General features: G+C 36.9%; 1 long non-coding RNA gene across 1 annotated transcript in view; it reads right to left on the reverse strand.

The window, feature by feature from the left end:
* LOC148124074 (uncharacterized) overlaps positions 1-15,235 on the reverse strand; it is a 113,310-nt gene extending 98,075 nt beyond the window's left edge. The window contains exon 1 of the long non-coding RNA XR_015739961.1: positions 15,131-15,235. This is a non-coding gene — a long non-coding RNA (uncharacterized LOC148124074). The remainder of the gene's footprint in view (positions 1-15,130) is intronic.
* Positions 15,236-18,022: the final 2,787 nt, after the last annotated feature.

An 18,022-nucleotide genomic window follows, 5' to 3' on the forward strand; every position in this document is an offset into this window, starting at 1 on the left:
TTTTTCTAAATGCTTAATAACTAATTGTGGCTGCACAATGAGCAAATAGAAGTATGACTAACCATGTTATTTGTCATCAGGTTTTGATGACTCTGGTGATACCCACGTTGATGCTGAATACATCTTGTTTCTGTGGTGTGTGTTAATTAAAATGCTGTATGATTCACTGACTCCTGCTGTTTCCATGCAAATGTAGGCACGATACACATTTCGAAGCATTTGGTTTTTTTTAAAGTTTCAGTTATTGCCCATCCTCTGTTTTTTTTTCACATATTCATATATAATATACCATCATATCATAAAGTTAGTTAAATGTTAATTCTTTGTACTTCAGATGTGATCTTTCAGGAAGTAAATACACTACAAAGGAATGTTGTAATCTATATGGATCTGATACTGGGAAAAACACATGACAAGGGAACTACCATAGACAAAGTATGTTTATGCATCATCTATGCTTGATCACAGCATGGCTCATCTTGTCAAACTTTTTTTTTCACATATAAATTTTTATGAAGTTATACAAACTAATACAAACTAAAAAAGCAAATAAAAGGAGAGTGAGGGGGGAGGGAAAAAGGGAAAGAAAAGTGAGGAAGGATAGGAAAAGGAAAAGAAACATTGACTTCCAACTCTCTTTGTTATAGTAAAATAAGACATTAACAACAAATCACAATCTTTTGCTTTTCCATAATAGTATGAACCAATCAGTGGTAGGATTCAAAAAATTTTACCACTGGTTCTGTGGGCATGGCTTAATGGGCATGACTTGGTAGCCATGGCTAGGTAGTCATGACTTGATGGGCATGGTGGCAAGGTGGGATTCAGAAGCAGTTTCCATGTGGAAACAAAAGTACTTATATCCTTTTTTTTAAGCAAAGTAGTCAATTTCAGCCAACTCCAACAGCTTCAGCAGCCATTCTTCCATAGTAGGAATCAAGGTGTCCTTCCATTTTTGTGCGTACAATAGTCTTGCTGCTGTCAACATATATAGTAACAGAGTTCCAAACTTTTTCTCCAATTTTTTCCATTAAACCCAAGAGAAAAATACATTTTTTAAGATTTGAGTATATGAGATGAGTCATAGTCCAATTTTATTTTTTGCTTTATCATATGTACACTAAAGATGGTCAAAAATCCCTTCTTTGTTTTTACACTTCCAATATACATTTAACATACCTTTATACATCTTATACCTTATACTTTTTGATGAAATACTCTTCTTAATTATGGACATTCTTCTCAGTAGTGCAATTACACTGATGGGATAAATGCATCTTTGTAGATCCTGTTTAATATCCCTCCAAAGAGGAACATAGGTATTTTCAAACAGTCTTATGTTTGTGTTTGTCAACATAACCCCTAAACATTTCATCTTTTTTCGACCCTAAAATCTGACATGTTATTGAATATATCACTGTCCTGAAAGGACATATTCTTTTTTCCCCAAGTTTTATTAGATTTTTATATTTAAGTGTACATCAATATCAATACATGAACAGTGTGGCCCTTGGGTATAATTCATTTTGATACAAACATCAATAATGATACTCATAATAGTTGTTATATTAATCAAACTTATACAATCCTATTATTAATATACATAGCTTTTTAAAGTAGTTATTCAGTATTTCACTATTCCATTTTAATGCCAATGATATTATAAACAAACATGATAATACCATCTTTCAACCTCTGATCTTTTCCATCAAATTATTATTTGTATTCTGTTATATAAAAATTATGTCTGCTAATATTCCCCTTATTTCTTATTTCTACTCTATTCTAACTTCTATTCAGGTCACCATTGCTAATTCTAATATTAATACACATATTTATATTAAGACTTCATTATTTGGTTGTTCAAGTCACAATATGCCATTCAAGTACCAGTCTTATGTTATTTAAACATATCTAATAATACCATCTTTCAACCTCCAATCTTTCCATCTAACTATTGCTTCATATAAAGGTATGTATTCTTATATCTACCTCTATTCAAATTGTGTGTGTGTGTGTGTGTGTGTGTGTGTGTGTCCTTTCTATCCATCATCTCTCATCTATTTTAATACTTCAATTCTTATTCATTTTTTGGCTTGCCTCCCATACTCCTCTCTTGGATCTTTATCTCTATCAACATCTGTATCTTCACCATTCAGGCTGAATATTTCTCCCATCTGTATCCTCCTAAGCTGGTAGGTCTCCAGAGTATCCACCCAAGCCCCTATCTCCCTTTCAAAAGTATCTTCCAGGTTATCCGATTTCATTTTTAAATCTCTTAAAGTGCTTTTTCCTTGGTTTATTTCATCAGTCTTTATCATCTTCTCCTTCTCATCTTCTTGCTTTGTTTGCTGATTTGTCTGTTCTGTCTTTTCTTCCATTCTTTCTGAGATCTCCTCTCTTTCCTGGATTCTTTGATATTCATTCATTATCAGTTGTAGCATATTTTCTGTTTCCCATATATGCCTTGCATTAGTTACTTTATCTCTCTGTGATTTTTTTCCATAGTACCCCTAATGCTTTGAAACATCAATACCATTTCTTTTGAAATCTCACTCATTTCCCCCGATGAAGCATCTTGTCTTAATTTAATAAGTCCTGATCTTACTCAAGTCTAAAAACAATATATTCCAGTCCAATGCTATTCCTCAGGAAGTTCAATAATCATGGTTCTTTACATCTCAGGATTATTAATCAATTCTATTTAAGTAGTCCAGGAAGCTTCCACAAATTAAAAGTCACTTTGCTTTGAAAGGATATATTCTTAATCAACACTGTTGTTTTCTGTTTATTTATTCTGAAACCTGCCGGGCCATAAATGCATTCTGTTTCCTCATCAAATGTTCTATATTGCTTTTTTGGATCCTGTAGAAATATGACCAAGTTATCAGCAAAGGTTCTCAATTTATAGACTTCTTTCTTAATATTTATACCACTTATTTTTCTCATCTCTATTCAAAACTTCCAAAACCAAACTAAACAGCAAAGGGGACAAAGGACATCCTTGTCTTGTACCCTTTTGAATTTCACGTGAATTAGTTAAATCACCATTTATGACAATTTTTGCATTCTATGTAGATTGCTTTAATTCCTTGAATAAAATTCAGTCCAAAGTCTATTTCTTCTGGCACTTTAAACATAAAGCCCCAATTCAGATTGTCAAAGGCCTTTTCTGCATCTAAAAAGATTAAGGCAGCCTGTTTCTCATTATGATACTGTAAATATTCAGTAATATTTTAGACAGTCCTTACATTATCTCTTAACTACCTTTTTAGCAGAAAGTCTGCTTGTCTTCATGTATATATACCTGTAAAATCTTCTTTAGTCTTTCTGCCAAAGTAGCAACAAAAAGTTTATAGTTATTGTTCAATAATGAAATCTGTCTATAATTCTTTGACCATTCTATGGGAGCAACACAGCTTCTTTCCATGTCTGGGGTATATTCCCCCCCTGTAATATATCATTCATTGTGTTTTTCAGTGGTTGAAGAAGTTTATTCTCAAAACACTTATAACATTAACTTGTAAGACCATCTGGGCCAGGAGCTTTACCTGGCCTCATTTTTACCAAACAGATGGCCTCCAAATCTATTGGACTTGATGTATTACCATTTCCTAATTAATGATTCAAGAGGCAGCAGTTTAGGACCATCCTTCTCCCTTGGTGCATACCAATATAACCTAAGACTGTGCAATCATATCAAAATATCACAATGCCGTATGTGATGAAAAACTGAAGCCACCACTCTTTTAATAAGCACATGAGATTCATGTTGCCTTTGTGTAGGCAGAAGGCCACATCTCTGCAGGTTTGAGATGGTAGAATATTTCAATATATTACATGGACATGATACATAAGTTGTGATTGTTAATAAGTTAAATTTGATTTTAATTTCTAAAGTACCTGAAATTCTAAAACAGAAATGAGCAACCTGGGGGCTTTATGTGATATTAAGCATCATTTTTTGTGATTTTCCCAGAGCCCCAAGATTGCATTGTAAATATTCAGCATGGAATTCTTTCAATCCCTTAAAACAATCCTCTAAAATAAATGACTTGTATCTAGTCAGCTTAATGCATATATTCAATGATTATTAAAAACACCAATTTTTTCCCAAAAATTCAAATCTGAGTTCCTCCAGTATCCAATATCTGGCTAAAATAAAATAAAATAATAAAATAAATAAATATTTGCTCTTTGAAAAGGATATAATAAAATATGAATCTATGAAAGCTAATGTATTAATCTTTACACAAATATAGGTATTTAATGAAAAATAGATGGGTGTTTTATAGGAATGTATGAATCAGTCTAATTCAGCACATTTTATTTATGCATGAATTCAATTCTGTGTTTGTTCCAATAAGTATCCATTACATGATTTTTAATCTTGTTGAAAAATCCTTTATCATCAAACATAATATCTTTGTTGCAATAAATGGACTTATAATAAGCAACTACTTATTGGCATTGGATTCCATCTCCACAATCTCCTTCATCTAACTATAGCACATCACTATGTTTCCTGTTTGCAAATAATTGCCATTTGTTTTGGGCTAATCTATTTAAATGCCTGGTCAGAGTATTCTCCCTCCCTCCCTCTCTTCCAGTTCTTTTCTTGTTTCTGACTGATGCACCATTTAATCATTTCTTAAACAGTGTCTGGTAAAATAGTAAGCATTTCAGAGAAAGAACATTGGAGATAACAACTGACAAAACAATCTTCCTACTGTGTTCCAAAGGTCATTCATGTATCAGGCAATTGTTATAACATTATGCTATGCTGAGATAAGGGGGCTTTCCTTTCTTTGCAAACTAGCTAGTGAAAATGCAGGCTTGAATTACAAAAATGAAAGAACCAGAAGGTAAATGGGATAGGACTGCTTGAGCCCACAGGAACAGGAAAATGTGACCAGAAGCTACATGTGTCATGATGCATGGATAAGACAATATTATCTTTAATCTATACTGGTGATAGGACAATATGGCATAGAAAATCCACAGTTCATGAAAGATCAGTTATTATAGGGAGAGACAGGCTGACGTCATGGCAACATGGTGTAGATTAGCAGGGCTTCGCAAAATCCAGCCAAATTCTGCCCACCAGGAGGTCCTATGGGCCAAATTCATCTGGGAGGGTCCAGGGGGACGAAGACAGAGGGGACACTTCAGAGGGGGAATCCCTCAAACTGGTGGGAGAAAAAGATAGCCATTATGGCCAAACCAAGGCTGGGACAGCCGGATTGAAGGAGGAATGACAATTGATTTTGTAACAGCATGGCAGATCTGGGTGAGAATTTTCTAACTTCTATTGTGGAATTTCCCCCCAAATCAACTTTTTAAAAAAGAGGAACTCAAGAGAGGGGAAGGCATGGTTTTTCCCCACTCTCCAAAGTGTAGCACTAACTAAGATTTTGAGCTACTGACAGGACTGTGAAATTGGTTGGTGAGTGGAAAGAAAGGAAGAAAAAAAAAGGGGGGGGGGAATTGGACCTTTGTTTATTTATTTTTTTTGGCAACATATTTAAAAAATGTGGAGAGGAGTTGGCTGGGGATTTTGGATTATTGTTGTTTACTCTTTTAAATTAACTTAATTAATAGATATAGGTTCAAATGGCAAACAATCCAAATTTAACTAAACTAGGAAAGAAAACGTCATCTGCACCACCACTACCACCAGCAGCCGCATCAAGTCCCTCAACCTAAAGATCAATTGAAGGTATGTTGCAACAAGAAAAAAATGAATACATTTTAAAAAGTAATGCAAATGATGTTTCAATCTATAGAAGAGGCTATGACAAAAAATCGTAATGAGATGAAAAATGAGATGGGAGAGATGAAGGAAGCAATAGAGAATATGGATGAAAAAAATGGGAATTTTCAACAAATTGTGGTAAAAAAATGAATCCATATAATAGAACAGAAATCAGAACAAGCAGAGAAAAAAGTAAATGAGATAAATAAAAATTGACCCAGGTAAATAAGGAGCTAGAGGAAACCATGATATCATTGGAAAGAGAGGAGGCTGCTTACTTCCTGAGATTTTAAAATATTGAAGAGGAAAATGGGGGAGATGTTCCTGACATAATAACAGAGTTGTTGGCAGATGCTTTACAGATAAACAAGCAGGAGATGCAGGCAGAGATGGATGAAGTATTTTGAATACCTACAAGCTAAGTGAGATGACATAAACTCCCAAGAGATGTGAGATTTGTTAATGAGATGATAAGAGCTGAAATATTAAAAAAAAAAAGAGCAAGAAATGAACCATTGCAATAGAAAAGGAAAGAAATTGTGGTCCTGAAACAGGTGCCAAGAAGTGTAAAAGCCTTATGGAAACAATATCAGGTCAACTGATTAAACACAATGTAAACTTCAAATGGTTGATACCTGAGGGAATATTAGTTACTTGGAATGATAAAAAATATAGATTGGATTCACTAGACAAAGCATATGAATTCTGTGACCATCACTTTAGTACAAATGAGACGCAGGAAAGAGGAGAGGAAGTAGAATCTAAAAGACAAGAGGAACCAGCAAGAGTGGAAAGAACATGTAACAAGAAGAAAGTGAAGCCGAGAAAATAGAATGAGCAGAGCAAGATGGAGCAAGAGCAAAGGAAGAGAGAGAAATAAGATCAACTAGGACAATAAGACCTCTATACAAGTGAAGTGATGGGTAATTAAAGAAATAATTAAAGAAATTGTCAATCAACATAAATGGATTTAATTCTCACATGAAAAGGAAAAAAACTTTTATAAAATTACAAAAATTAAAATTAGATTTAATTTGTCTCCAAGAAGTTCACATTAAAAAAACAACACAGTAAACTACTGGAATACTCCAAAATTGGGAAATTATATTTTTCATTAGCACAAAAAAAGAAAAGGGAGATGGCTTTATATATTAAGGAAACAATAAATGCTAGACAAATTTATATAGATAAAGAAGGGAGACTATTGATGGGGGAGGTAATAATAAATCAAAAACAGATACTCTTGATAGCAATATATGCACAAAATAATAAACAAGAAGAATTTTATAAAAAACTTCATATGAAAATAATTGAAATGGAGAATGAAAATTATGATTATGATTGTGTGGTAGGAGATTTCAATACAATTGTAGATGCAAAACTTGATTATAGAATGTCAGAGTATATTCATGAACTGGAATAGAGTAACAAGGTCAACCAATGAATAGGCATAGCAACTAAGTCAGTCAATGAGAACTGTTTGGAAACTAAAACTAGATGTAGCCTAGGAAACTGAAACTAGAAGTAGCCTAGGCGTAGCTCTATATTAAGCTCTGCAGCTCTGAAGCTATTTTGAGCTCTGAGTCTGTTTCCTTAAAATGAAGCTGCTTCTCTTCTCTGCTGTGTATAATGCTTGCCTGCTGAACTAAAGTAAAAGAGAAACTAACTTGCTTGCTGAAGACTGGAGCTCTGCTCTGAACTTGCAACATGTTTTTGTCTGAGTTTGCTCCATGTTGGAGAAATCTACAACTGGTTTGTAAAATCTACTTATTATGTTTATAAAGATGTTAACTGAAGCATCAGCCATCTGTATTTATTTTTCTGGCACTGAATTAATGCTTACAAACTCCTAATATAGAAGTAGTAAAATAAGCAAAAGATAAGAAAAACCCTTCCAAGGACTTTTTTTTTAATGGCAGAAGAATATGTCTTCAAGACATATGGAGAGAAATAGGGACTTCCAATTTGAGCTTCTTCAGCGGCAGATGGAGATCCGTGGTCATGTGTGGTTTCAATCCGTGCTCGCAGCTGGAGCACCCCAAGCTGGCTGGTTTTGGGACTAAGCCACTCCACAGAGGAGGTGAAGAGGGGAGAGACTGCCAGCAGCATTGAGGAGAGCCACATCTCTCCTCCCCAGCTGGCCATTAGTCCCTTTCCCAAAGGCGGTTGCAGCGGTGGTCAGAAATGGCCACCTCAAAGAAAAACTCGACCAGAAAATGTGCAGGAGGAAGATAAGAAGAGAAACTTTTGGCTGACCAGGTTGAACAGAAAAAGCAACAACATAAGGTACCCTGGAATTTAAACTACATTGCTCCCAAAGAAGATTTTGAAGCAGTGAATGAGAGAAGGAAGGGAAAGGATTTGGTTTTTTTCTTTCCTTTCCCATATTGACAACTAAGAGATTTAAGTAAGAAACTGACAAAAATCCACTTTGACATTAACAAGCATTCAAGTTGAAAATAAAATGTCAAAGGGATAATTTAACTTCTGGATTTTCAAAAAGCTTTAAAAGAAGGAAAGGAGAGAAAAGGAAAAAACAAAAGGGTGGGATCTAGAAAAATGGAGGGGACCACGTGGAAGTAAAAGGAATTAACAGTGAAACTTTAACAAAATTCCTAAAAGATACATTCCAACTGAAACTTTGTAACAAGATAATAGAACCCCAGGAAGGGAAAGTGGAAAAAAGAAGCAAGAAGAAACAGCTTTAGACTATTTGGATTACTTGGTGATTTTTGGATTTTTTCTTATTGGATCTAAAGGACTAAAATCAATCGGGTGGTTGTTTAAAAGTTTTTAAAATGGTATCACTCTTGGAAGAACTGAAAATGGAACTTAAAAAACAGAAAGAAAATGCTCAAGAAGGAAGAGTTTTTTTTGCCTTCGTATTTCAATTTTTAGAAATAAAGATCCTGAACTATGAGAAACAACAAGAAATGCCTGTAAAACAAGAAGGGCAGGACAAAGAAGAAGCCATCTACAATGACCAAGTAATTCTATATGGGGAAAGAAAAGGAAAGGGGGAAAAGAGAATGGAAAATTTAAGATCTGAAAAAACAACAACAACAAAAAAGAATAGTTTGAAAAGTAATTACAACATTAGGAAGAAACAGAAGAGAGGATTATGGAAGAGAAAATTAGAATTAGAGAGAGAAGGGGTCAAAAGGGGGAGGGAGAAGAAGAGGGGGAAGAGGGAAAAGAAAAGAAGTTATAAAGGATAGAAACAGGACATAGAGAAACAAGGAAAACATATAGGGATTAAAGGTATAAACTTATTTAGAAGACACAGAGATAATGGGTGAAAAATTAATTGAAAGAGGGATTCTGCAAAGGTACATAAGATAGTATTGTTATATTAGAAATAGAAATGAACTTTGAAAATATGAAACAAGTGTGATTAAAATGATAGATAAAAATACTCATTGTAATGTAATGGAATGTTTGTTAATAAATAAATGAAATAAAGAGAATGAAATTAGGAAAGGAATGGAACATTTTAATTATTATAAAAATGTAAGTGAAGAATATGAAAGAAATATGGAAAAATTATGGAAATATTATAAGTGTTCCTAAGGAAGTATGATACACCACTGAAAAGAAATGTTAAAGATTATAACTAACATTAATGATAGAGCTGAATTGGAATTGAATAAATATTTTATTTATTATTGTTATATATATATAATGGGAGTAATGGGAAGCCGCAAGCCAGGTTGAGGGGAGCCACATCTCCCCCCCTGGGCTTGGTCTTTTTCCCCCTGAAGATGACTGCAGTGGTGCTTAAAATGGCCACCCCAAAGAGGAGGACTCAGCTGGATTAAGATTTGTGCTGGAGCAAAGAAAGAGGTGGATAACATCTGAACCAGGACAACTGGGCAATAAAACTAAACAAAAGTACTCCGGGATTAAGGTAATATTAAATTTTTAAGAAAAGAAAAGTGAGCAGCGATTTTACAAAGGGACAGGAAAAAAAATAAGAAAATATTTTTGACAGCTAAGCGGGGCTTTGAACCAGGAAAGGAAGAAGCTGGAACTAAAGATTTAACTAAATTGGACTAAAATATTTTGGGAATAAACAGGCATAAAATAAAGCTGGACTTAAGATTGTCAAAAATAATAATAATAAAGTTTACAAATTGGAGACTGGACTGTGCTGGAATATTGAGGTTCAAAAAACCCTAAATAAAAAAATGGGGGAAAAGGTGAAGACTTTGTATGATGGAGAGTGCCACCTTTTGACAAAAACTTGAGCTCAAACAAAACGGAAAGCATCCTGTTTCTGAATGAACTTGTGTGGATATAACATTAAAGAAATATTGAAACAAAGTAAAACTTTTAGAAAGTGAAAGCAGAACCAGAATAAACGAAAAAGCAAGGAAAGACTGACTGTGGGATTGATTGATGTTTTTGGTATAGACTCTCAGCTGGAATAACTGAGAACTTTAGAAAATTGAAAGAAGAAAGAAGGAAAGTAAAAGTGGGGGTTTTTTTGTGTGTGGACTTTTAACAATCATAAAATATAAGAGCGTGCAATGATGATATCTCTTTGGGAATTAAAAATGGAACTTAAAAATATGAGAGAATTACTACAAGAAAGAGGCAAATCACTTTGCTCTGTGTTAAAAAAAATGGAAATGGCGATTGAAGAACAAGAAGAAAGAGCTTCAGAGGAGGAGGAGTCGATTCAAGGAGAAGACATTTAAATAGACAATTAACACAAAGAACACTACAAAGAAGTGGGGAAAGAAGGAAGGTTAAACAGTTGAGATTTAAGAAGGCAATCAAAAGGGGGAATACCTGTGAAGTCGGGAAAGGCAGAAAGACCCAGCAGAAAAGGGGAAAGGAAGATATTAAGAAAGAGAGGGATATAAACTGGAATGAGAAAAGATATGGGGAAAAGAGGGAGAGGAGAAGCAGTAAGAAACAGGTGCATGAAATAAAGGAATACGGAAATAGTAAAATGTTGAAAAGAAATGGTTTTTTCAGAGATAACGATTGATGAATTAAAAAGGGGATTCTGCAGGGTGACAAGGGGTAATAAGAATATTTCTGCAATTAAAAATATTTAGAAAATAGGGTAATATAGATACTGTTAACTCTTATTAAAAATCAAGGGGGGGAAATATGCTGCGGAAGCCAAATGAAAAGATGTAACGATTAGTATGGTAACTTCTTAAAAATAATGGTTTATTGGGAATCAAGATGAGGGAATAAAGGTATATTTTAATCATTGAGGTGTCACACTCAAAACAGTAAAAGGGTGGAAACCTATACTTGTTTTTTTTTTAGTGTTAAAATTTGTATTAATCTAGAATTTATAAAAAGAATGTGTAATGGAAAGGGAATATGACAGACTAAAGAACCAACTAAATTAATAAGTTAACATAGACTATTAAAAGCAAGGAGAGACATTGGTAACTTATTATTATTATTATTATTATTATTATTATTATTATTATTATGCAAACACATATTGTTTATTTTTATTTTTAAAATATATATTCAAGGATTATATTTGAAATAATTGAAACAAAAAGATGTTTCGATTGAGATTAATGAAAGAGGCTGGAATTAATGTGTTTGTTTCTCTCCTTACTGAAAATTTGGAATGGAAAAGGTAATAATAGTATTAAGTATGCATATATGAATGTATAATTCCTGTCATATTTGTATGTAAAGGTGATGACCCGGAAATATGTTGTCCACTAAAAAGAGATTTTTGTTTTTAATGTGAAAAACTGAATAAAATTTGTTAAAAAAAAGATATTGAAATGTAGAAAAAGATACATATAATTGAATTTAGAAAGGAATGAGATAATTAAAAGCAAGGTTGAGAAAACTAAAGGAAGGGAAAAATTATTGAGAAAATGTTAAAATAGTAATAAGATATGGAATAGAACACAAAGATGAATATGAAATTGAGTTTGTGTCTGTATGGAGAAGTGATAACCCGGGACCATGCTATTCTCAAAAAAAGATATTTTATTTGTATTATGTTTTATGAAAACCCAAATAATTTTTTTACAAAAAAACAGATATATGGAGAGAAATAAACCCTAAGAAAAATCAATATACATTTTACTCAGATAGACATCAATCATGGTCAAGAATAGATATGATATGGATGCCATTGTAATTAAGATCAAATGTACAAGAGATAGAAATAGAAACAAATACCACAACCCAATAAATGTTAAATGCAAGGGAGAAAAGAAAAAATTGAGGTGGATGATGAATCAATCTATATTAAAGGATAAAGAATGTACACAAATAATGAAAAAGGAAATGTATTTCTTTTTAAAGAGAATAGAAAAGAAGAGACTTCACTACAAAACCTATGGGATACAGTTAAGGCATATTTCCAGGGAATAGCCATTACTTATATACAGGGGTAGGATTCAGATTTCTTAACAACTGGTTCTGTGGATGTGGCTTAATTTGTGGGTGTGGCTTGGTGGTCATGTGACTGGGTGGGTGTGGCTTGATGGTCACATGACTGGCTGGGCGTGGCTTGGTGATCACACTGGCTGGCCATGACCAACTCAATGTCACTCACATCAAGGGAATGCCTCGCCTGGCCCCTCCATTCCCAGTCATTCCTTGTCACAGCCAGACTCAACTTATATATAGTTCTGTAAAAATGTTCACCTTTTTTGACTTTATTATCCACTTGCTATAGATATACTTTCATGGACCACTAAAAGGAGAAAATGGCTCACATGCTTTGCCCAAGAGTGTGATAGGCAACAGGCTTTTAAGGGGCTGCCAGAAAGAAAGGTGGGGGGAATGTATTTTCCAAAGAAGCAGAAGGCAAAACAAGAAGCAATGAATGGAAACTGAACAAAAAGAGAAGCAATGTAAAACTAAGAAGAAACTTCCTAACCATGAGAACAATTAACCAGTGGACCTGCTTGTCTCCAGAAGTTCTGGGTGCTCCAACACTGGAGATTTTTAAGAAAAGACTGGACAGCCATTTCTTTGAAATGGTATAGGGTTCCCCCCAAGGTCCCTTCTAAGTGTTATTCTGATACCTTCCCCAGGACCTCCACTCAGATCCAAAATGTGGCTGTGATAGTTGATCAGATCTTGTCTGTTTTTTTTTTATATGCAACAGCTTTAGCATTTAGGGCAGAGGTCTCCAAACTTGGCAACTTTAAGATTTGTGGACTTCAACTCCCAGAATTCTACCATTACAACCTTGTTACATGACTGCACTTTGAAGCATGGCAGAAGGGGCTGAGCTTGAGAGGCTTTCGGTGTCGGAGGCTGAGGAGGCCATGGAGGAAGAAAAGGTACAGAAGGTGGGGGATGTAGAGCTAGAAGTAGAGGCAGTGGACAGTCCCTCAGGGGCTCTGGAAACAGTACAACCCATGGTTCGGCCAAAGGGACAGCTCAGCCAACAAGGGGCCCCAAAGAAGAAGCAAGGCAAATTAGAAGGACAATGGACTACCCCTCTGGTGACACAGCCTCCCTCTGATCACGTGTGAAAGGAGCATCGGTGGATGAAAGAGGACAGTGACGGGAGTTATTCCACTCCAGCAAAAAGCAGCACTTTAGAACAGTTCAGAGAGACTAGCATCAGTACTCACCAGGACCAGAGGGGAATGGAAGAGGGTTTCCAGTTGATGCTAAGGGACTGGGTAAAAGAACCGGCCTTCAATCCAGGCACACTCCAGACTCCTCATTGGCTGAAATAATGACACCTGGTGGTGGCATGGCCAGGCCACTTGATACCCAAGAAACCAGAAGAGGGGTGCCTGTTCAGAGTTCCTGGCCTGCTCTGAGCCTACCACAGGGAGTACTGCCTGGGGTACTGCCTTCAACAGGAATCCTGACAGACTATCATGGTTTATAAGTCAAACGATCGGTTACCTGGACACTTACGCTGCATATTACCTGTCATAAAGGGCGATGGTAGTGGCTATAACTAAGGGGCTTGAGAGTGATGCTGCAGGATGGGGAGCTGATTTATATGATGATAAAGCCCCCGAATTAGTGGACGTTGGGCTATTTTTGGAGGCTCTCTGTTCACATTTTACAGATGGCTCCCAAGTACAAAGGGCGGAAGCAGAAATAACAACTCTTAGAGGCTCATCTACCAAAGCCATGAATGTACTCGATGACCCCAGCAGAGATGCAAGAAATATGTAATTACATCAAAAGAAACCTAGCAAGAGGATTTATAAAGCCAGGTCAAGCGCAAACCCAAGGTTCCCATACTCTTCAGGAAAAAGAAGGATGGGAGTCTTCATCTATGCATTGATTTTTGTGGCTTAAATGCTGTGTGCGTGGATAACTTGTACCCACTACCCTTAATTAAGGACCTGTTGGCTACTTTGGCTACTGGTAGCATTTTTACGAAATTGGACCTACGGAGGCTTATTATCATGTGAGAATTAAGCCTGGTGATGAGTGGAAGATCACCCTCAATTGCCCTTTATGAAGTTATCAATTCTGGGTTATGCCATTTGGGCTCCAGGGGCCCCCAGCGGTATTTATCAGTTAATAAATCAAGTACTGCATGAATATATATACAGGGGGATATTGGTATACCTGAACAATATTGTAATTTATTCTAATAATATTACAGAACATGTGCAGTTGGTTAGAACAATGTTACAAAAACTTTTAAGAGCTAAGCTGTATGTGAAACTGTCGAAATGCAAGTTTCACAAAATCAGTTTAGATTATCTAGGCTATCGCATTTTGGGAAAGGGAATTGAAATGGACCCAGGGAAAGTTAAAACAGTATTAGATTGGCAAACCCCTCATACAAGAAAGCAGTTGCAAAGTTTCCTTGGGTTCGCTAATTTCTATGGACAATTTATCCCATCATTCGGGTCTGTAGCACTACCTCTAACCGAGTAGTTGCAGACAAAACACCTCCCCTCCAAACCGAAGCCAAGTCATCTGATAAGTTGGATGCAGGATTGTCAAACATTGTTTAATAACTTAAAAATATTGTTCACCAAAGAACCAGTACTACAACACCCCAATTTAACAACCCCATTTATTGGGCAAGTGGATGCTAGCGACGTGGCAGTAGGGGGGGTATTACTACAAAAAGATGAAGAGGGTAGACTGAAGCCATGTGCCTACACCTCTTGTAAACTATCCAAGGCAGAATGGAATTGGGCTATATGGGGAAAAGAGGCATTCGCCATTCATTGGGCATTAATGGCATGGTGTCATCTGCTGGAGGGCTTTCCCATAACATTTGAATGTGGACTGACCACAAAAACCTGGAGGCATTGCAATCCCCAAGGAGACTATCTTCAAAGCAGCAGAGATGGGCTCAACACTTCAGTCGATTCTGTTTTGTGTTGAAATACGTGCTTGCGGGAAGGAATTTTTTGGCAGATGCTCTCTCACGCTTACCTGAGTATGAGTGCAGGAGGGAGGAGATAATCCAGGCCATCATCCCTCCAACTTGTAGAAGTGCTAAGCAAGTTCAGACAACCAGATCGACTGGAACAGCCTCCTGGAATGTGAATTGAAGAATGATGAATGGCTAAAACAGAATTCTAGAACTCTTGAAGAACATGATGGAGTCTGGTGGAGGAACAATAAACTGTATGTACCATTGCAGGTGAGGTCACTAGTTCTGAAATGGTGCCATGATGTCAAAACAGCAAGGCACTTTAGATTCCTTAAAACCCTCCACTTAGTAAAAAGACAATTCTGGTGGCCAAGGATGAAATCTGATATAGAAGAATATATAAAGAGGTGTGCTGTGTGTGCTGCTGCTAAACCAAAACCTGGAAAACCATTAGGCTTGTTGCAAAGGGTTACTGATCCAGAGAGGCCATGGCAAGAAATAGCCATGGACTTCATAGCGGACTTACCCAATAGTGCAGGATACACAGTAATATGGATGGTAATCAACTTGTTCTTCAAACAAGCCCACTTTATCCTATGTGAAGGACTACCGTCTGCAAAACGTTTAACTCATCTCTTTCAGCCAATACTGGAATGGCCACAACCACCACAGGTGCAGGGATCATTGAGCAAATGGGTGAAGATGCTACAAAGCATTTGGGAGACTGTGAGGCATGCCTTGAAACATGCCGGGATGGTATACAAGGCAGAGACCTGGTGAAGGGGGCCCGCATGACGAGCACCTTACCCCTCGGTAGCACAGTTGATCAGCAGCACCGGACGCCTCTCCTCATCCAGCACCGGCTGTCGCCCTGCTGACCAGGGTGGTATCTTCCGAGGGCTCCGCAGGCTGTTGGTGATGACATGGTGCACCATGTTGCTGTGGACAAAAGCTACAGCAACAGCTGCTCATGGCTTTGTTGGGCCCTTTAAAGATGGGGGGGAAGACAGAATGATTGTCTCTGGGGCTGCAATGACGACGCCTGTAAGACTATAATCACTGTTAGAGCTTCAGGGGTTTATCATAGGAAAGGTGGGGCTGACATAATGATGCAGCACTGGCAATAGTCTGATTGGAGCACTGGCAATAGTCTGATTGGAGCTGAGATGCTGTTGGCTACTCACAGTGGAACGAAAACCCAATCCACCCTGATCTATCATACCTTGAAGCCTGAGTGCAACTCCACGACGGTCTCCCCTTGTCTGCATAACAACACTCAATATGCGCGATGTTACACTGCCGAAGGCATTCAGTGCTATGAGCCCAAGGCCGTGGGACCCATTACAGCATCCCTATATGTCTATGCATACAAAGGTGGCTCCAGTTCTGATCTTGCAGGAATGTTCTCTACCAGTCAAACAAAAAATGGGTACATAACCCATAATGTCACTTGGGGGGGTACCAACACCTCAGTATGCTTTGATGCTTGCCTTGCCATCAGCAAAGGTCAAGGTCCTAACGACGCTGCAGGAGTTACCTGTGGCTCACACAGCTGGCAGAGATCTTATCTACAGGAAAAGAAATATCTCCTTCAAAAGGTGTCCGGGACTAACGTGGGGGCCACCACTGTTTACAACTACTGGTACACCCCACCTATTGACTCTGCTCAAGTAAGAGGCCCTCAAAATATTAATATCACTGTTAAATCAAGCTCTACTTCATGTACCACTGACAAATGTAATCCCATTCGCTTGTACACTCACTTACCTGAATCTAAGGGGGTACAATATCATTTTTTAGGTCTTGATTTTAGAGACATGTTTGGATACTGGTTCCCAAAATTGCCTGGTTTGCAAGCTATTGTAGCACTCATTGGTATGATTGCTGCGGGATGTGTTGTATTGCCTTGTGTATTCCCCATCTTTGTATGCACTATTTCTAACAGTTTATCCCTCTTGGCTGAGAAAAAAGCCACTGCGCAGGTAATGGCTCTCTGGAATCAACAAATAACTAACACATTTGAACCACTGCCATCCGAAGATGAGATAGGAGAGCCAACCTGTGATGACCCAGACGAGGACAAGATGTTTGTGATGGTTGAAGAAGTCACGAACGCCGTGGATAACATCAGCATGCACAGCACTCTTGCCTACGCGCCTGACAAAGACTGTTATTGGGACTAAAACACTCCCTGTCTCTTAAAAAGGAAAAACAGGGGAGATGTGGGAACTATGATTCTTTGTTCTTTGTGTACGTGCTAGGACAACGGAGCCTTCTGGTGGTTGGCTGGAACACGGGGCAAGGAGCAAAGACAAATTGTTGCCATTTCTTAACCAGAACTGTAGCAAACTTAAACTCTGCAGCCTTGTATGCTTTATACGAATGATCAGTGCATGTTGTGTGATGTAATGCGTTTGTGATAGGACGTTAACAAAATTGCTACATTAACAAAGATTGCTTCTAATAAAAGAGGGTTTCGGAGTTCTCTCTGCGCTCTCATCCCAAGACAACTTTGCGTAGTGTCTTCTTTTCAGAAGGAAGGCCATTTGAAACCAAATATATGCACTTTTGAATCATGGAAGGCTTTATCCACTGAGAAGGAGCTATTGGAGATATCATACATGCATTATAAGCCACATAAAATATTCATTTTTAAATTATAAATAATACATCATGGAATTTACTGCAACAGAAGTCACATGAACCAGATTCCAAAGTAATCTAAATCACACTAGATTGTTTTTCAAGATTTCAGAATAGGGTCCAAAATCTATCAAAGTTCTGTAGCTAAAAGAACAATATTTATTGAGTGATAATTGTTAAGTATGGACTAAATTTTCTTCACTCACAAATTGCATTGGAAGATGCTGGTTGGGTTCATGGTTTTAACCTTTAAATTCAAAGTGAAGGCATTGCCTTTATGATGGTTTTATGTCACAAACACACATTAT

Source organism: Pseudonaja textilis, chromosome Z (genome assembly GCF_049901715.1).
Source record: "Pseudonaja textilis isolate UNSWEBS1 chromosome Z, rPseTex1.2, whole genome shotgun sequence".
Lineage (NCBI taxonomy): Eukaryota > Metazoa > Chordata > Lepidosauria > Squamata > Elapidae > Pseudonaja > Pseudonaja textilis.